Source organism: Ursus maritimus, unplaced genomic scaffold (genome assembly GCF_017311325.1).
Source record: "Ursus maritimus isolate PB19 unplaced genomic scaffold, ASM1731132v1 scaffold_18, whole genome shotgun sequence".
NCBI classification, from domain to species: Eukaryota; Metazoa; Chordata; class Mammalia; order Carnivora; family Ursidae; genus Ursus; species Ursus maritimus.
The window spans coordinates 51421541-51442832 of NW_024424230.1; the positions used below are offsets into that span (position 1 = coordinate 51421541).

At 45.1% G+C, this 21292-nt stretch overlaps 1 protein-coding gene and 1 long non-coding RNA gene across 2 annotated transcripts in view; one reads left to right on the forward strand and one right to left on the reverse strand.

Annotated features, from left to right (window-relative positions):
- DLGAP1 (DLG associated protein 1) overlaps positions 1–21292 on the reverse strand; it is a 306180-nt gene that overhangs the window by 74898 nt on the left and 209990 nt on the right. The gene's annotated exons all lie outside the window — the stretch shown is intronic.
- On the forward strand, positions 231–10872 carry LOC103662601. Its single transcript, XR_568486.2, has 5 exons — positions 231–702; positions 1202–1309; positions 8235–8281; positions 8892–9171; positions 10504–10872. It is a non-coding gene; the product is annotated as an uncharacterized LOC103662601 (long non-coding RNA).

Below are 21292 nucleotides of genomic sequence, written 5' to 3' on the forward strand. Positions count from 1 at the left end.
GAAAGGAGGCTCAAGCTGATGAAAATCCAAGAAATCTTCTTAGGAGTCTTCCTTTCTAAATGTAAATGACTGAGTCAGTGCTTTGCTAAGGAGGGAAGGAAGTCACAGTCACCCCGAGTGACTCACTCCACGCTGTTAGCTCAGGCAGTTGGATAAAAAGTTTTAGCAAAAGCAGCAACAAATCTACTTTAAATACTAGCACAGTAAGGAAATTCCTCTCTTTCAGGCTGAATGCCATCTGCACAAAAGAGCTCCTGTTGACATCTCATTTACAATCTCCCCCAGGACACAGACAAGACCATTTCAATAAACCCGGCTCAGAAACACCTATTGTTCGAAATCTTCAACTAGCCGCAGGCTACCACCACTCCCTATTGTTTTGTAAAAGAAAAGATTTAGAAGGAGAAGGATTGCCACTGTGGAAGCTATGAAAAGGGGAAGGAAAAAGTCCCTTTGACCCGACGCTGTCAGAGAGCGTGCGTGAAGAATAAAGTTAATGGATTTCCATTTTTTAAGAAGTGCCTAAGAAATGCTTGTTAAGTTTCTGAACTGGTGATGGGGAATTCTAAACTTGGTGCCAACTTTGTGCGTGAAGAAGCGAACTCCTGCCAACGGGTTTGCTAAATGAAAAGCCACAGGCTATATACTTCCCCTATTCTCCACGTTACAAAAGCCCTGTTAGCACCAATAGCATAGCACCAGGTGAGTCTTTGATCTGGGCTGTTTCCCTGGGAATTCGAGCCCGACTGTCCTTTCCAAGTAGAATTTCCAGGCTCAGAGCCCACTCCTCCCCGTTAATGATTTCCTTTTTTCCATCGCCCCATTTTGCTCCCTCTTTTAGTAAAAGTTGAACACTCTGGAATTATGTAATGTGGTCCTTAGTTTTTCGTCGCTGTGCCTCGGATTCGGGGATACATTCGTGTTTACCCCAAAAAGGGGCATTCCTCAAATGCTCCTTATCTCGACCCATATGATACGCCTTGCAGTTAACATTACCCATCTCTGCAAACGATCCCTTTGTCTACCCAGAGCTCAAGCCAAAACTGGGCATTATCTCTTAATTCCTTGGAGTCCTCTCTCCTCTCTTAAATCCATCTGGAATCCTTCTACTCCACACCAGCTTTCTGCTTTCCTAGATCATGTTAGCTCCCCTCTGAAGGATCACAGCAACTTCCTAACTCACGCTTTCTCCACCTACCAGTTGTGACTTACTCAGGGGTCATGAAATCAATTGAGGTGGGTCATGCAGTTGCACCATTTAAAAAGTGAAGTAGATGAGAAAACGGGATCGCGTCAGACAAAGGAAAAAGTAAGTACCGTTTCGTGAGACTTAGTTCATGTGTGCGTGCGGATCTGTGTACGTTCTGGGCAACAGGTACAAATGAATTTTGTTTGCCACAATGTTCTGAGAAATACTTTTCTGATTGGTCTCGCATGAAGTCTAGGGCTTTGGCGATTCTGAATAACTGGGTTCCTGCTCACTTTTCAAAAGGGCTTTGGAACTCTGCATCCTCCCGACCACTTTTACTCTTCGTTACTAAAACCATCAACTTCCCTGGAAAGAAAAAGGGGACTTATAAAATAAAACAACAACCTCGTTAATGGATTCCTGCCCAGACAGGTCCTGACATTTAGAAAAAAAGTCTTGCTGTTGTTTGCTATTATAGGGAGAGAGGTTCAGATTTCCTTTTTATACTGGAAATGAAAAAGTAAAGAAATCTGCACATCCCGATGACCCCTGGTAGTGGTCATTCCACGAAGGCCCATGGGACTGACACAGCCTTCCTGAAGGTTCCAACAAGCACATCCTTATCCCTTTCTTAGTGCTGGGGCCCTGCCGCCTTGATTCATAAACCACGCTCGAGGTGAAAGCTGCATCTCGCTGGGAGGAGATGTGGCCCCAGTTCTTGCATCTCCTCCCCCGGTGTCCCCCGCCAGGACCACACTCACAGAAGTCCCTATGTCTTCGCTGCTTGCCTTACTTACTTACGTTGTGGAGTCTGGGCTTAGACAACTTGCTGCATTAAGTAGAAAGGCACAACAGAAATTCACCTCTTCAGGGAAAAAAAAAACCCAACTAAATTCTATAATTTAGAAGCCAGTGTGTTGCTGCTTTTTTCTCTGAACTGATCAGCAGTAGCTTGTCTCTGGCAGAAAATCTGACAGAAAATTATAAGAAATTGATGTGAACGTGCACTCTAACAAAAAAGTCACTGCTGTAACTCTGCACAAGACTGCTGTATACTCTGACATCAGGTTAGAGCCAGGCGATGTGCTTATGGATGATTTTTACTTTATTCTTTGGGCTTCTCTAAATTTTCCAATTAAAAAAATCATTACTGTTGTAATCATAAAAACATACACACGTCAGAATACCAGTTAGAGGCACCATTATGTCATCACTGTTGTGATGATGAGGGAGCAGAAGGCTGGCTGCAGACAAAGCATAAGCTTACACCCTGCAGCCTCCCCTCACCCCCCCACTCCTGGGTGGGACGCGTGTGATACTGTTCCAGGAAGCTCCCAACTATCTTAATGCTAGAGGGAAAAACCACCTTAACTAGACAGTGGCAAGGCCTCCAGGCCTCGGGCATCTTGTAAGTCCTCTTTATCGTATGCAAATCCTTTGAAACCTCCCTTTTCCTCACCTCCCCCAACCCCATAGTATATAATCAGCCACCCCTCACAACCCCGGGGGCAGCAGTTCTTTCTGCCCACGGGTCTGGTCCTGTCCCCTGCACCAAAAAGACACCTCAAGAATTCTTTCTTGGTTGTTGGCTCTGGACTCCACCCCACTAAACCTCACCTGTATTCCAAAACCCCATCAGTGACACCAGACTAAATTAATTGCGTTTTTACCATATATATTGCTGTGTATTTTTTCTTAACCATTTGGTTTTGAAGGAAATTTTATATGAATCCCCCCTTTAAAAAAAATAATGGAAACCTCTTAATATTGTTTGGTAGTTGACTGTCTTTTAGAGCTTAAGGAATACTGACCCCCAAGATACCACCAAACACTGGCATAGAACTGATTTTTTTCACACCTAACAACTTATTTCCAGAATGCCATCTTTTTACATGTCTTCATGCGTGTGGCACACATTGCTGTTTGCTCTCTCATCGCCGCCCTCCTTGGCAACAGGACCTCAACTTTTCCAAGCAGCCATGACTTTTTGTGAAGTCGGCCCCTCCCCTAGATTTGGAGGCTGAATCTTCATTGAAGGCGAGTCTGATGGGAATGATTCTGGGAAGGTTTACCTCCCTAGTTAAAGCAACACAAGGCAGGGACATCCCTTTTCTTCCTCTGGACGTTGTCATCAGCAAGAGATACCCTGAACTGTGGCTGCCATCTGGGGATCATAGGGGGCAACTGCCTGAGCAGACAACCCCACGCTGAGGAGGACGGGTGGAAAGATGGCAGGAAGCTGGCTTGGGTATGTTCATTGGCTGCCTTATCTCTAGGTTTGCTATTATTTGAGAAAGCGAATGCCTTTCCCATCAAAGTCACTTCGATTTTATTTCTAAAATTTTATTTGCTTATTTATTTGGCTTGGACTTAATGCAAATGAATTTATATATGCTACGTGTCCTTGCTTGCGTGTACACTCCTGTTCATTCATCAAGATTCACTTCATTTGTGTTCCGTTAGTAGCTCCTACATGTCTTTATCGTAAAACTCATCACAGGGGCGCCTGTGGCTCAGTTGGTTAAGCATTGGACTCTTGATTTCAGCTCAGGGAATGATCTCCGTGTTGTGAGATCAAGCCCTGCATTGGGGTCCATGATGGGTGTGGAGCCTGCTTCAGATTCTCTCTCTTCCTCTTCCTCTGCCCCTCCCACCCCCCATCCCCCTGCACTCACACGTGCTCTTTCTCTCTTGAAAAAAACCCCCCCAAACCCAAAAAAACCCTCATCAGACTTGCTTGTTACAGCACTACTCCAATGCTCGTGGATGAGAATAGAGGAGAATTCGTGATCAGGTCAATCTCTGTTCACTACTCTATTTACTTGTTGGATTAGATGATTCTATATGACAAATTCTATTACACAGGACATCACCAGACCACAATTTCTCAGTCTTGGTGGCCCAACTTCCGTCCTTAGTAGTGTGGTGACTGGAGAAGGTCTTCAAAGTCAGCCAGACCTGGTACAAATCCTGACCTGTCAATTACAGGCTACATGACCTATGATTCAACCCTTTTGACCCCTGTTTTTTCATCTGCTGAGTTAGGGCAACGACACGGATGATCTCATAGTGTAATGAGATGAATGAGGAAGTTAATATAGTGTAAGGTGACACAGAGTGGCACTTCTGTCTGACACACAGGAAGTAGGCTCTTTGCCTTTTCTTCTCCTTCCTACATTATTGGATACAACAAAATTCAAATATAACAAAAACCATCTTGAAAACTTCCCGAGGGGGGAAACTCTATACTTTTCAGATGTTTGGGTTTCAATAACACGAAGGGCCCGGCACAAATGTTACAGGCATGAGCACACACTTTCAGATGCCTCTCCCTGGGGTATAATATTAAAACGTCATCTTATCACTCTGGTCTCAACTCATAAATTCTCTCTTTAGAGAGCCTTGCTTCTCTGCCCAGTTGCAAGCAGTCCCACACTGTCCCATGGCAGCCCAGTAGCCACCTACGAATAAGAGATGCCCAGAGAAGACGTAATTGACCGTGAAGGTGATGCATATTTTATAAGCTAGACACACTTTCCCAGGGTGGGGAGTTGTCCCTTGCCCATTCTGCTCTTCCGCGGGTCCTCACCAGTCTTCTGCCATCGTACCCCATCCCAGCAGCTCTGCAGCCTCCAGCTGGGGCTGTCTCCAGAGGGGGCGCACCCCTCACCCTCCACCACTCATTCAAACCACACAGTGTGACGAGCTCCAGCCTCTGCTGTCTTGAATTTTGGAAGCGGCAGAAATTGCCATGAATTTCTGATGTCTCTCGGGATAGATCCTTATCAGTGGTTTACAACTTTTTCATGCTCTCTAGAGTTCAGAAAAGACAAAAACACAAGCACTTGCAAGTATGTTTCCCTTCGCCTTCATAGCCAACGCTCATGATTTCCAGCACAGGGTGGGAGGGCGGGATGTGCATGGAACCTGCTTCCTCTTAAACTCAAGTACTTGAGAATGTGAAGTTGCAGACCCTCTCCAAGCTCTGCTTAAAGCCCGTCAACCAGATTTCCTTAGATTACCATAGTAATAAGGAAGGATGCCAGCCCTAAAATTACCCACTTCTATTACTAGAAATCTATTAAGCAAAAACTTCTTTGCTTTCCATGCCCGAGAGACAATATTGCACGATGTTTCAAAATGTAAGTTTAGAGGCCCACTTTGATTTAGAAGTGTGTCACCTGGAGAAGGTTGCTTACTCTCTTTGAATATCAGTTTCTTATTGCATAAAATGAGGATTAGAATACCTTCGTTAGGGGGTTGTTGGGAAGATAAAACGAAGTAATAAATGAGAAATGCTCACCACATTCCCTGACACATAGTAAGTGCTCAATAAATAGTATATAGTAAACAATACGTAGTATACAGTGATAGTATATAGTAAGCAATACGTAGTATACAGTAATAGCAACAGTAATGTCAAGAGTTTCATAAGAGACCTCCCTTCCTTTTGTCGTCGCAACTACTAAGCCAGGTGTACCTGTGCCAAAGGCCTGTGACGCTCCGAAGCGATAGTTCATGCACAGGTGGTGAGATTGTGCCATCCCGTCTCCATGACCACCCGACGCCTTATTTATCTGTCTGGTGCCGGTAGGTGGTATGTGAGGAGACACCGAATCTCAGGCTAAAACGGTTGTTCAGGATATTCACTAGCAGTGCTCCTGCCAGAAATGCCCTCAAACTTCTGATTTCATACGACCTTTAAATTCATAGTTTCAGTCACAAAAGGACTTCTGAAACACTGACCCTCTCAAACATATTTTCATTTTTAGTTATTTCCCAAGGACAAAATAAAATAACCAAGGATTTTCTACTAAAGATATCTCAGTGTCTGTCATTTATTCCATTTTGCTATTACTAACAAAAGAGAGATTAGATTAGGAAGTATGTTGTTGAGAAAAATATTTTGAGCTTAAGTGAAATGTGGGTAGCATTCTATTTTATAAGTGGTCTTGGATATAAAATCAAACCGGGGCGCCTGGCTGGTTCAATGGGTTAAGCATCTGCCTTCAGCTCAGGTCATGATCTCAGGGTCCTGGGATGGAGCCCCACATCAGGCTCCCCGCACAGTGGGGAGTCTGCTTCTCCCTCTTCCACTGCCCCTCCCCCTGCTTGTGCTCTCTCTGTCTCTCTCTCAAATAAATAAATAAAAATCTTAAAAAAAAAAAATCAGCCTAAACTTTCTCGGGAAAAAAAGGGTTGGCATTCTGGAGGAAGGAGTAAAAGGAACACTGTTGGTTGAGAGGGTCCTGTGCCTAGGACACTTGGAAAGTATGGATTTATGGGGTGCCTGGGTGGCGCAGTGGGATAAGCGGCCGACTCTTGGTTTTGGCTCAGGTCGTGGTCTCAGGGTCATGGGATAGAGCCCTGTGTCTGGTTCCATGCTCAGTGCAGAGTCTGCTTAAGTCTCTGTCTCCCTCTGCCCCCACCCCTGCCCTGCTCTCGCTCTCTCTCTCTAATATAAATAAATCTTAAAAAAAAAGTATGAATTTATAAATGAACGGAATGCCTGGATGAAGCGCAAGTCTTTGGAATTCCAGGTCTGTAAACTGGTAGGTCTGTGATCTCGGGCAATGTACTTAAGTACTCTGTGCTTCATTTTATAACAATCTGTAGAGTGCATTCTGTTTCATTTTATGATAATCTGTAGAATGGGACCATGACTACAGGAGAGTTGGTACAGTGAACATGAAAGAGGCACCAGGTGTGAAAGCCCTTTGCAATTTGCGAAGTGCTCTGCGGCCGTTGTAGCGGGAACAACAGCAGTAGTCCTAACAATTGTTACTATTTTGGGAGTCAGCTGATTAATTTTTCCAAACCACAGTTCTTCCCGGAGCAGCATAAATTGAGTTGGCCTTTGGCTAATGTTGAGTTGGGGCTCTGGGGATAATTTTATAAAATTTGCATGGAATTGCAAATTTAGGTAAATAGGAGGGGGGAAATGCTGTAAAAATTAATAGGGCCAAAGGGAATGGCCTCTGATCATCAAATTGCGTACTTCCCCTCCCACCCACCCCAAAACACTCATAATAATTTATATAAAAATAACATGGCAACAAATAGCTTCATTAAAAAGGAACAGTTCTTCCAGCATTGCTTAGGGTGAAGCTAAGTGGATTTTAAAAGTGATGGGAATCAAACAAAACTTGGAGAGAAGATAGAAAATAATTTTTCGTATGCTGCATAAATACAGTTGATAACTTTGGTGGTTTTAAATCAATGAGTAGGAAAGATGGGACTGGCAGGTCTAATGTTACCATAGGAAGTGCTAGTTGGGGGTCTCTATTTTCTTGAATAGAAACTTGCTTCTAAAGAGCTAGAGCCCAGAGGCGCCTAATAAATATTCTCCAGGCTGCCCCTTTGTGAATTTGGTGCAAGGAGGAGAGGTGGGTCATGCGCACATAATCTTTGAGGGAGTTGCTGGGGGATTGGCCTCGGCAATAGCCACTGATGAGAGAAAAAAATCCAATGGACACCTCGGCAGGTGGGAGGCAGTTGGAGTGGAGCTCGCTAGTCCGAGCGGTGGGGAAGGGAGGTGATGGGTAAGAGGCTAAGAAAACATTTTTCTTTGCTTCGTCTGAGGCAGAGGCAGCTCTGAGCACAAATGTAAAGTAACTAAAATTTCCCAAGTCTCTCTCCACAGGCAGAGGGAGATCTGCTGCCTCCTTGCTCTTCCTCACTCGCTCAATTCCAAATTTTCCAGATCTCTTTCATTCCCTTAGGTGCTCCCTCTTTGAAACTCGAGCGAGTCTGACCAATGAAAGCATTGCATTTTTAGAAGAGTTCTTGCAAACACTTCTTTCCTCCAGAGTAATAAAAATGTATTTTAAAAGAGGTTCTCTGTACAGCCTGCCTTAATTCCAAGGAGCGTCTAAAATGGGGAATTGCCAACACTGCTAATAGACCTATCGTGGCCAAAAACACTGCCTGCGGCTCTCAACTCATAAGAAGGCCTGGAAAGGGAAGAACTACATTTTATACTTTACCTGTAGGCGTGGAATTGTGCTGAGTACTTTTTACACATGATCTTCCTTCCATTTTACAGATTTGGAGGTGGAGGTGAAGTTCAGAGAGGCTGGTAACCTGCCAGAGGTGAGTACCACCGAATTTTCCATCTGACAGGTCCTTCCAGAACAGGTCAGGAAGCTTTTCTATCAAGAGCCGTAACTATTCGGGGCGCCTGGGGGCTCAGTTGGTGAAGCGTCTGCCTTTGGCTCAGGTCATGATCCCAGGGTCCTGGGATGGAGCCCCACAGGGAGGCCCACATCGAGCTCCCTGCTCAACAGGGAGCCTGCTTCTCCCTCTCCCTGTGCCACTCCCCCTGTTTGTGGTCTCTCTCTCTCACAAAGAAATAAAATCTTAAAAAAAAAAAAGAGCTGTAAATATTTTAGGCTTTGTGGACCATGCTGTCTCTGGTCCCAATCACTTAACTCTGCCATTGTGGCAAAGCCAGAGACAACATGCAGATGAGTAGACGTGGCTGTCCTGGAGAGGTGAGCCAGATTTGGTCTGAGGGCATAGCTGGCCAACCCCTGTTCTGGAACGTTGCCACTTCCTGTCAAGAGTCTGGTTCCCCTCCCTTTGAATCTGGTGTGTATATGATTTGTTTGTGACCAAGGAAGTGTGAAGGCAGTGACACTGTATGACCTCTGAGGCTAGATGAGAAAAAATGATGCAATTTCTACCTCTCTCCCCGGGGCAGCTGCCTGCCCGAAGCACTGAGCCCCCACGGGAGCCAGCCGTCCAGTTGCCCCGAGCCGTCATCTGTAAGAAAGCCCACATCAGCTGTGTGGGACGATCCCATGAAGAAGCCTCGAGGCTACTAGAAGAGAGAGAGATGCTCAGCCAGCCCCCCAGTTGCTCTAGCCCCCACCGACTGCGAGCCTGGGAGAGCCGCTGAGCCAGAACTACTCGGCAGAAGGTCTTCCCAGGTTCCGGGCCCTTCCAAACAGGACTAACAAGATGATTGCTCTTGTTTTAAGGTACTAAGTTTTTGGGTGATGTGTTACATGGAAATAAACAGAAAATTGCCCCCAAACTAGTGAGTGGCAGATATGGGGTTAACCTAGGTTGGCCTGACCCCAGCCATGTGTTTTTTCCATTATATGATTGCTTCCAGCAGCCTTTTTGGAAGGAAAAAAGAACAGAAAAAGCTGTGCTAAAATACATATCACACAGACTTTACCATGTTAACAATTTTTAAGTGTACGGTTCAGTAAGTACATTCACATTGCTGTGCAGGCAGCCTCCAGAACTCTGGTCATCTCCCCAAACTGAAACTACTCATAAAACAACAACTCTCCATCCTTCCCTCTCCCCCAGCCCCTGGCAACTGCCATTCCACTTTGTGTCGGTATGAATTTGACCACTCTAGGTCCTTCATGCAAGTGGAATCACGCAGTATTTGTCTCTTTTGGGCCTGGCTTATCTCCTTGTCTGTGTGCACGTGTGTCTCCTTATATATATTGTAAGCCTGTGTTGGTTAGTGAGTCTGACCAGCAGGTAATAAAGGTTAATCATGGAAAAATATCAGAGATTCCAGGTCCTGTAAGTCATAGACCCAACATGGCCCGGGAAGGACCTTGCAATGGCACTTACTCTAACAATGACAATTCACAGTATCCTGCCTCCAAGTGGCTTTGAGGAAAGAGGAACCCGAGAATCAAGAATAAGATAAGGCTGTTTGGTTTGTTTCAACTTGTGGGCGGTTTGACTTCCTTCTCAGAACCATGCCTGGAGAATGAAATCACTTTCTCTCACACAGCCCTTTCAGAGCGTCAAACACAAACACTCTGTCTGCTCCTTGATTTCCTCTCTGTCCGCGGTGTGTAAGGACTTGGTGGAATTTCTGTGATTAGCTGCGAATTACGTATCAAGCAAAAAACCTTGTGCAGGGAATTGGCTCTGGGGAAGTGGGCCTTAAATGCCGCTGCTTGCTTACACAGACCAAAACTGAGCCTTTGGGGGCTACTTTTACCTTCTCGGCCTTCCTCCCACCCCTAATCTAACACCAAAAGGCAGTTCTGGGCTGAGGTGCACTCTCTTAAAGTCAATGGCCTGGCCTTCCTCTCCCCGACCCTCACGCTATTTCTGGAATCCTTCTGGAAACCTTCTGGAATCTCCCAGGGCCCCAGCCCACTGTTACAGGCTGAACTGTGTCTCCCACTCCCACCCCCAAATTCATATGTGGAAGTCCTAATTCTCAGGACATCAGGACAACTGTGTTTGGAGACAGGGTCTTTAAAGAGGTAATTAAGTTACAATGAGGTCATTAGGGTGGGCCTGCATCCAATAAGACTGGTGTCCTTCCCCAGGGGCACCTGCACAGAGGAAGGACTGTGTGGGGACACACGGAGAACGGAGAACGTAGCCATCTGCAAGCCAAGGAGAGGGACCTCTGAAGAAGCAACCTGCCCACACTTTGACCTTGGATTTCCAGCCTCGAGGACTGTCAGAAAATACGTGTCTGTTGTTTAAGCTGCCCCATCTGTGGTTCTTTGTTATGGCCCCTTCAGCAAATTAATACACCCACCAACAGAAATTTCACAGCCTTGAGGTTGGGACCTCAGCCCAGAAAGTCCAAAGGTAATAATGAGAAATTCAAAAGGCAAGAAAGCCTTTTAATTCAGTTCCTCTTTCTGCATCTTTCACAAGCGGCCTGCCAGCAGGTTTGGAAGGTGGTGCTGGTGACTGAGCCGGAGTGAACAAGCCCAGTGGGGCCACCGGAGGCTCCTGGCTCAGAAGAGGAGGCACTGCGGTTCTAGATTCCAGCAAGTCTGGCAAGTATGGGGAGACTTAGCTGGTGTTGGGGGCAGGGTCTGAGAGGCCATCTTGATGGGCACTTCCCGCACTCCTTCCCTCTTGTCCTTTATTACCGGGAAAGTAAGAAGGATTGCACCACGCAAATCCTGATACTCTTTTGGTTTTCTTTTGTGGGAAGGATGGTATGGGATTGGAGGAACACCTGCTGTTTAAACAGGTGGTAGGGTGGGTGGGGCGACAGGCAGAAGAATGGTCTCTAAATTCTGAATCTTTGAAATCTGTGAATGTGTTACCTTACACAGCTGTGGGGACTTGGCCAATTGATCAAGTTAAGGATCTTAAAATGGCAAGATGCTCCTGGATTGTCTACATGGCCCCAGTGTAATCACAACGGTCCTTATGAGAGGGAGGCAGGAGGGTCAGGGTCCGAGAAGGAGATGTGGTGGTGGAAACAGAGGGAGATGGGGGACGTGAGGTTTTAAAATGCTACATCCCGCTGGCTGGGGAGATGCATTGGCCACAGGGCCAGGAATACAGCAGCCAAGCAGCCTCTAGAAGCCTGAAGAGGCAAGGATGTGGATTGCCCCCTAGAGCCTCACAGTGGAGTGCAGCCCTGCCCACCCATTTTAGACTTCCGAGTGCAAAGCTGTAGGATGACTGGTGTTAAGTCACAAGTTCGTGGTAACTGGTTACAGCAGCCACGGGAAACCAGTGCAGGTGAGGAGTGCGAAGTCCTTGGGAAGAGCTGCTGTCCCATTTAAACAGGCAGCGGTAAGTGCCCCATGATGAAACGACTGACAAAGCTAAAGCTTCCATCCCCCAAAATAGTGGTTCTCAAAGGTGGTCTCCCAACCCACAGTGTCAGCAGCACCTGGAAATTGTGGCTCTGACTTTCCGGCCACACCCCAGACCTACTGATGGAGAAACTCCCCCGGGGGGGCTCCTCGAGTCACACTGCCGGCGACTCCAGTGCACACCAAGGTTCACCTTGAAAGTCAGTGACCTGGGCCTGGTTCTTCGGGACTAACAGGCACCTGGGGGCCCTTGAAAGTGGGTGTGTCCCTGTTGAAGCTACACTTAGAATAGTTATTTGGTGATTTATGCTTGGCTTGGAACCTGGGAAGGGTGGGCAAAGTTCTCCACCCCAAGATGGGTTCTGCAGGGGAAGGCAGACGAGAGGGAGCCCAGAGTTCAGTCTGCACGTCCGTCCAGGTCCTGACCCCCTTCACACAACCTGTGCCTGTGGGAAAGACTGAGAATAAGGCTAGATCGTGGTGACAGAGCCTCGCACGGCCGCATACCGCGGGCCCAGCCTGGGGCGGCAGAAGGGGTGGCTGTTTCCTACCAACTGCTTGCTCAGTGCTGAACTGGCTGACTGGAAAAGTACTAGCTTCTGAAAGCCTGAGTGAGGTCATCCCGTCCAGCCACAGCTTCAAGTCTTGGAATCACACAGACCCTGATTTCAGTCCTGGCTCTGCCTGCTCTTACCTGGGCGATCCCGGGCGCCGAATCTCTCCGCGTCTCTAAACGGGCATGCTCCCGTACTTCTCTGATAGAGGCGGGGGCAAATGTAGTGAAATGCTGTATGCGGAGGTCCCAGGGCAGGGCCTAGAACGAAGTCACTGCTTAGTACTGTTGTTCCTTACTGTCATTAGTTGTAGTTCATGTTGCTGATTGTGACCTCCTCCAGCCCTGATTTTAGGCTTCACAAGTATCAGGGTTGCAAATCACAAGTTCATCCTTGCCCATTTTAAGTTCTGCCAACAAGGCCTCTCTCTGAGGTTCTTCAAGGCTCTATGACCAGGAAAAGTCACCTATAAGGTGAGGGCGTTTCTCTGTGCTTCCCAGCTGCTGGAACTTTCTCAGCAGCCGGAGGATGTGGCTGGTCCTGAGCTGCTTGTTCCCATGTCCCCCTCACTGCCTGGTCTGGGGGGCTCCGGTTTTTTTCCTCCGGCCTCCTGGGGCTGGCCTCCAGAGCACCCAGACAGCGGCTGCCACATCCCGGTGCTTCAGAAGTGGAAGTGAGGCGCATTCAAGACCCTTCTGGGTGAGTGACAGCACTTGAAATGAGATTAATACAATGCCAGCACTTAGGGGACCCCAGGCTTTCCCCGGTCACCTCTGCTCCTCCTTTCTCATGACACATAAAGGGAGCCCGGCCCATGTCAGCCCCGCGTCGGCCTATTCTGCGCAGCTAGGGGGCTCTGGTGGCCTGGGTGTGATGGTCCCTTTGTGAGCGGGGGTCTCGCTGGCAGACATGCTGCCCGTATGACAGGCCGCCTTGCACTTGACGGTGCCCCCGAGCACGTGCGGGGCTCTGAGGGCATCGCTGCCCCTGATGGCAGACCCCCTGTTCCAGCTCCCTTAGGGGCGCTGCTGGGTGTTCCCTCCGCCGCCACAGGCAGCCGAGTGGAAGCATCGCAGGAAACCAGAGGGGCTCAGGGAGCCCCTGGAATTTCAAGGGAGACAGTCTGGCACAGCTGCCCGCTCATTTCTGCCTTGTCCTCTTCTCTGAGCTGTAGGGCACTTTGTAGCTCACTCGCCACCTGGATCCCACAAACTTGAAGGTTGGCCTTCTTATTTATTTTACCTCTGCAGAAACAGTTGGAATTTTTAAAGATTCAGGATGTCCCCAGAAGTCATGATAAAGACTAATTACAAGAACAGGGGAAACGAACAGGTGAAGAATGTCCTGCTCTTTTAATTCAAGTTTATTCTATTTATTCTGTTTAAGCCGAGGGAGGGATTGGTCATAATATTACACCTGATTTAGGCCATATGCACCCAAGGGTGTCTGTTATGGGCTGAATGTCTGTGGCCTCCCTAAATTCATATGTTGAAGCTCTAAGCCCTAAAATGATAGTGTGTGGAGGTGAGGCCTTTGAAAGGCGATTAGGTTTAGAGGAGGTCGTGAGGATGGGGTCCTCAGGGTGGGATTAGTGCCCTTATAAGAAGAGATGCCAGTCTCTCTCTCTCCCTCCACATATAAAGTCCATGTGAGGACACAGCAAAAAGGCTACTATCTGCAACCCAAGAAGCGAGCCCTCACCGGATGCTGACCCTGCCTGGCACTTTGATCTTGGACTTTCTAGACTCCAGAACACTGAGAAACCAGTGTCTGTTGTATAAGGCACCCGGACTCTGACATCTGGTTCTAGCAGCCCCCAAGGACTGCAGCAGGGCCTCAAGAGCACAATCATCTCAACTCCAAGAAATAGACCGCAGAGCCCCAGGCAGCTGTCACTGGGCGCTCCTCCCATCCCCAAAGACAAAATCATGGTCTTTCACAGAGGCTCGTAGAGGAAAGTGCACCACATGCACAGAATGTGCGAGAGGGAAGAACCAAAGCAAGGAGCCCTTGGGTCCGCCCAGTGCCCCCCTCACAGAGCCTCTCCCACCACCTAGCCAGGCTTCTTGGCGGCGGTTATTACTGGCCTCCTTCCCGCACGAGATGGTGCTTCATTTTTTCTCCCAAGCGGGCTTCACTTCCTCCTTCATGGAAGTCTAGCTCTAGCGCATTCTATGCCTTGATGGCATGTCTGCCAGATTCCACAGCTATTCCTGAGGTTATCTTAGGGATGGACATGTTCCACCTGTTAGCCAGGGTGGCCAAGATCTGTATGCTGCTGGGGTGGCATTTTCTATCCTCACTCCTTGTTAGAGGCTGTGTCTGTGTTTGGGCCTGAGTGGGTCATGGTGGTGGCGACAGACCACCGGTGTGTCAAGCATTTGTCATGGAGCTGCTTGGCATGGGTTATGTCCCTCAGGGTGGCACCACACAAACGCCCCGAGCGCAACCGTCAGAGGCTGAATTAGCAATTATTTTCAGGAGATTAGCATTGGATTAGCTTCAAGGCTCATGATACAAAATGGTTTGGTTAAAGGCAGTTAAACCATCAATTTTAATTCTGAAGGACAGAAAGTAGATTAGTGGTTGCCCAGGTTTGGGGGTAGGGAGTAGAGAGTGATTAATTGGGGTGATGAAAATGTTCCAAACTTAAATTATGCGTGATGGTTGCACAACTCTGTGACTATACTAAAAAAAAACAAAACATCTAATTACATACTTTAAATGGATGAATTTTATGGTATGTGAATTCCATCTCAAGCTGTTAAACATTTAATTCTGTGAGAATTACATCGTCTATAAAAATAGCCCTAATATTTTATTAGCATTAGTAACTTTTTTTTTTAACCAATTATTTCTGGTGTGTGATGACTAATACTTAAACTTCTGTATGCTCTTGAGACAAACAGACTGGAGAAGTTTCAGGACTTCAGACAAGGACTGGGTCCCAAGCACAAAGACGCAGGGAGTAGATTCGCTCAGCCTGAATATTCTTTAGTCTTTCTCTGTCCTCCCCCATTACAGATCCATGGGGTAGAAGGGGCTGTCTGATCGTGCGTGGTTCCTCCTACCTAATCTCTGGAGTCATTCCTCTGCGTTCTATAGCCCTAAACATCATCCCGCTGATCCTCCAACAGGCAGGCTTAACAGACTCTTCAGGGGGAGTCGGGAGACAGAAGGTAGTTCTTGTAAAGCCTAGAGATGCTTGGGTGACTCAGTCGGTTGAGCTTCTGACCCTTGGTTTCAGCTCAGGTCATGATCTCAGAGTCGTGGGATTGAGCCCAAGACCCACCTCGGTCTCAGTGCTCAGTGTGAAGGCTGCTTGGGATTCTTACCCTCTTCCTTTCCCTCCTTCTCGGCTCCCCCTTCCCCCCCCCCACCATTGACACCCCCCCCACCGCGTGCTCTCTCTCTCAAATAAATAAATAAATAAAAATAAAATCTTAAAAAGAGCATAGTTTGCCTTATAATTATTTATTTTATTATTTTATCAAGGGGCTCTTTCTTTCTCTACCTAATATTCTTTTTTTTTTTTAAAGATTTTATTTATTTACTTGACAGAGATAGAGACAGCCAGCAAGAGAGGGAACACAAGCAGGGGGAGTGGGAGAGGAAGAAGCAGGTTCATAGCAGAGGAGCCTGATGTGGGGCTCGATCCCATAACGCCAGGATCACGCCCTGAGCCGAAGGCAGACGCTTAACTGCTGTGCCACCCAGGCGCCCCTCTCTACCTAATATTCTTAAAGAATAATTACAAACCACCATCCAGGATCATGATTTGGAATGTGATCAGCACCCTGAAAGCACCCAGATCCCAGCACTGTCTGCATCTTTTCCGCATTATAAACCACCTCTCCTTTCCCCAGAAGGAACGACTTTTCAAATCTCCTAATCACTTTTAGTTTCTTGTTCCCTGTAGGTCTTCTAAAGCTTATCTTTGATTTACACATAGCCTGTGTATGTATATTATAACTATATTTATAACATCTGAATCCCATAAACTTTAAGATTAATCTTTCTTAGAAGGGAAAAGCCAATTTTATTTTATTTTATTTTGTTTATTTTTTTTAAAGATTTTATTTATTTGTGGGAGAAGTCATGAGCAGAGGGAGGGGCAGAGGGAGAGGCAGAAGCAGACTCCCCACTGAGCAGGGATCCTGGCATAGGGCTCGATCTCAGGACCCTGGGATCATGAGCTGAGCCGAAGTCAGACACTTAACAGACTGAGCCACCCAGGCACCTGAAGCCTATTTATTTTAATTCTAATAATTTAACATCTTAATCGTTGGTGCAACTGTTCTCTTCTCCTTCATGGTGCCTTGTTTCCTTGTGTGCTTGGTTATTTTTGACAGTGATAAGATCACATTCCTTACAAAATTATTTTGCAAAGTCATTTGTGACCTAGAAAAATACTCCTTTTTCTGGAAAGGATTATCATGGAAATATTCATAGCTTGAACCACTCAGCTGATGTAACTTTGGGCCCAGGATGTGAAAGAAGTCCATGTGTGGTTACAGCTTCTCATAAATGGCTACCCCCCTACTTTAGTGCCAAGGTAGGAGTTTTCTTGGTGTATGTGTGTTTTATTTTGCTTTGTTTTGTTTGGAGTCGGGGGGAGGGGAAATGGATCATAGGGATATACTTACCTTCTGGTACATGCTTACCTATAGAGTGTAATCTTTTGGGGTGCAAGTTTTATGGGATAGTTTTCTTATTAGACTTCTCCTTGGGAAGACTGGGGCTTTAACATCTGCCCACTTCTTCCCACTCTAGGATATTATCAAAACCTAAACTTGCAGTCAGCCTGATTCAGCAAATGCCCTCGGTGCAGAAGCACCTTTACTGTTTCAATTACCTCTAACTTCCTGCTTTCCAGTAACTCCTTATTAACTCATTAGATTTTGGATGCTTTGAAGGACATATATGTATACTTACAGGTGTATGTATCCTGCCATATCACTACAAGTGAAACCCTACAAGAACAGAACTTTAAATTTGTAAAATGAAATATTTATTGGTTTTTATATTACAGTGACTGGAAGTAAAGCCTGGGCACATCTTTTTGGCTGGAGGTGCAAAGACTCTTCCTGTGACTGGGGAAGGGGGACAGAGGGGAATAAGGAAAGGGGGTTTCTTTGTATATTTCCTTTGGAGACGTTTATCAGAATTGCTGAGTGGAAAGAGGCGATTTATGCTAAAGGTGATTATGTATATGTATGTATGTAAAGTATATCAAAAGGTGGTTTGGATTTTTAGAAAGTTCAGAAACACTATTCCATAACTATTCAATCCTGTTTTCTAAAACTTCAACAAAGTTGCAATTCTACGAATTCTGTAATGAAGAGCTCTTTTACATTTTGGGTCTTTGACTTCTCAGATAATCTGCTGAAAGCTGTAGATGCTGTTCTCCAGAAATAATTCACCATGTACACATATACAAATTGAGATGATAATTTCAGATGGTTGAAGGGACCCTCTAAAGTCCATTCATTGATTTAGATTAAGATCTTTAGCTCTAAAAATACTAAATACTACTTGAATTTCCATAAAGGGATAAGTTAAATAACCTATGGCCATCCATAAAAGTAGAGTTTTATGCAGATATTAAAAAGGAAATAACTTGGGGTTGGTTGGTAGAGCATGTGACTCTTGATCTCGGGGTCATGAGTTCAAGCCCCATGTTGAGGATAGAACTTACTTTAAAAAAAAAGGGAAGGAAGTAACTCTATGTATACTAATATAGACAGATGCTAAAGATATGTCAAGTGAAAAAAAATGCTTTTGTGTATACACTATGTAATTATAATTCTATTTGTATACGTGTGTAGAAAATATCTCCAGGGATACACAAAACCTTGACATTGTGACTGGATGAGTATTGTGGAGACCCTTTTCTTTAAACCAAGTAAGATTTGGACCTTCCACCATAAGCTTGTATTTCTTGTATATATTATGAAGAAAAATGAAGTTCAAAAAGATGAATCATTCTTCTAAAATATAGTGTTTTATAGCTTTATAATCTACTCCAAAGAACAAAACAGATATTATGTATTTATTGCTATCCAAATGAGATCCTTTCATCTAAAGGAAAACTTTGATCTCCTTTTTCTTTTTTGTTTTCCATAAGGTTAAAAGACATTTTTGGACTTTGCTTCTTGACTTGACTATCATTGTCCAATTATCTTGCTTTTGCTTCTCTTCTTCGAGTTTTCAATTTCTTACTTATGTGTAATGCATTATATGAATGAAATCTAGACATATGTAAATTATATTGAGAATATTGCTTGAATTTCTACATGAATTCTCTTATTTTGTGAACTACTAAGTCATACATTATGATTTTTATACAAAACATTCCATGGATTGTTAACTCAAATTATGCTGTTATAGTCAATTGCATGAAATGAGGTAGTTAGAAAGCTACCATGTTCTCACACGATGATTTTCATCTCAAATACTAAGGGGCTCTGTTACGTACTTGCACAGGTGGATTTATCAGGGGTGAATAAGATAATTCTGATCTTTACCAGAGAGTAAATTTCTCACCTGCTATTTCAATTTAATTACACCTAATTTTTTTTTTAAGCAGAGCAAGTTTTCTAACTTTATTTTCTGAAATGAGGCATTTTGAATAACATTAGAAAAGAGACACTTCCTGGCTTCAGTTAGAGTGGGGTTTAGAATTAAGTCACGAAATGGGTATAATAATCACAGAAATTACTACCATAGAAAGTCCAACTATTCTAGCTTGTTGATCACAGAAAGTTTCATATACAAACTAGTCAAGAGTTTGGTTGTCTGTCCCATTTTTGTCAATGAATGGGGCTCCATCTCCTTGGAAGTTGTCAGACTTACATCACAGATGCAGCCAATTGATTCATTCACATGTGAGCAGTGAGTGTGGCCTCTCCTGTGCAGAGGGTAGATGATTGGCTGAGGATAACCTCCTGAGGATGCGAGAAGGTTCCTGGGATGTACCTTCCTCTCTCCCTTCCTCCCTCCCTCCCTTCCTTCCTTCCTTTCATTTATTTTTATTATTTTATTTTATTTTTTTATTGTTAGTCACCATACAGTACCTCATTAGTTTTTGATGTACTGTCCCATGATTCATTGTTTGCATATAATACCCAGTGCTCCATGCAATACGTGCCCTCCTTAATCCCTATCACTGGGCTAACCCATCCTCCCACCCCCCTCCCCTCTGAAACCCTCAGTTTGTTTCCCGGAGTCCATAGTCTCTCATGGTTCATCTCCCCCCATGATTCCCCCCTTCATTTTCCCCTTCCTTCTTCTAATGTCTTCCATGCTATTCCTGTGTTCCACATATAAGTGAAACCATATGATAATTGTCTTTCTCAGCTAACCTATTTCACTTAGCATAATGCGCTCTAGTTCTATCCAGTCATGCAAATGGTGGGTATTCATCCTTTCTGATGGCTCCATTGCATATAGGGACCACAACTTCTTTATCCATTCATCTGTTGAAGGGCATCTCGGATCCTTCCACAGTTTGGCTATTGTGGTCATTGTACCTTAATGGGGATTTCCTTCAACAGATGGCCACCATCTCTGTCTTGCAATTGGTTATTTGCTGACAAATTTCTTCTGTTCAACTCAACTCTTTCTTATTTAATAGACCCTCCTTACATTTAATTCTAACTTTCAAAAATAAAGAAATTGGCAATATCCAATTTGTAACCCCACATTCCTCTTCCTCATATCCAAGTTTAAATAGTCATCAGTTTCATGAATCCAATCTCTTTCATCCCACAAATTGCCTTGGCCTTGACGGGTCTTTTGTAATAATCACAGGATTCTCTGCCTCCAGTCAAAACACTTATTAGTTCATTCCCTACACTGTCTTCTTAATTATCTTTTAAAGAGACAAACTTGATCGTTGCATTCACTAGTTTAAAGATCTTCAGTGGCTGCCCACTTCCTAAGGATGAAGTCCAAACTCTGTGTTGGGATTTTTATAACTTAATCCATTCTCTTCTGTTTCTTACTATTCTCTCCCTATACACCTTTTCTCCTTTCTCTTACTTATTTTTCTGCTTGCAGCTTGACACATGGTGTTCCCTCTTCCTGTAATTTTTTGTCCTCCTTCTTTACCTGGCAAACTCCTACTCATCTTTTAAATTTCATATCTGTTATCATCCCTCCTGTAAAACTTTCCTGAATTATTTACCCTGTCTCTGCCCTCTCTTAACTTTTAGAAGATGCCTCTCATATCTTTCATCACTGCACTGTAATTATAGATTTCTGTCCCCAAGAGAGCAGACCCCATGTCTTAACCATCTCTGAGGGGCGCCTGGGTGGCGCAGTCGTTAAGTGTCTGCCTTTGGCTCAGGGCGTGATCCCGACATTCTAGGATCGAGCCCCACATCAGGCTTCTCTGCTAGGAGCCTGCTTCTTCCTCTCCCACTCCCTCTGCTTGTGTTCCCCCTCTCGCTGGCTGTCTCTCTCTGTCAAATAAATAAATAAAATCTTAAAAAACAAACAAAACAAAACAAAAAAACCCCATCTCTGAATTCAGTACCTCCACAGTGCCTGGCTCAATATTTTTTTCAGTTATATGTTGCATATCTGAAACCGGTTCATTTGTCTTTCTAAGGTGACTGATCTTTCCCTAAGAAGAAAACCATATTGGGGCACCTGCGTGGCTCAGTCGGTTAAGTGTCTGCCTTCCGCTCAGGTCATGATCCCAGAGTCCTGGGATTGAGCCCTGTGTTGGGATCCTTGTTCAGGGGGGAGTCTGCTTCTCCCTCTCCTCCCTACTCATGCTCTCTCTCACTATCTCTGTCTCTCGCTCTCTCAGATAAATAAATAAAATCTTTAAAAAAACCCACAAAACTGGGCTATCACAAAATGAACCTCAGAATGAACCTGATTACCTAATGGCCAGCTGGGATACCCTGTCATTATTATTGTTTTATAATTTTGTGTGTGTATGTTTATGGATATTTATAAAGCAAGAAACAGGCAAAGGCTAA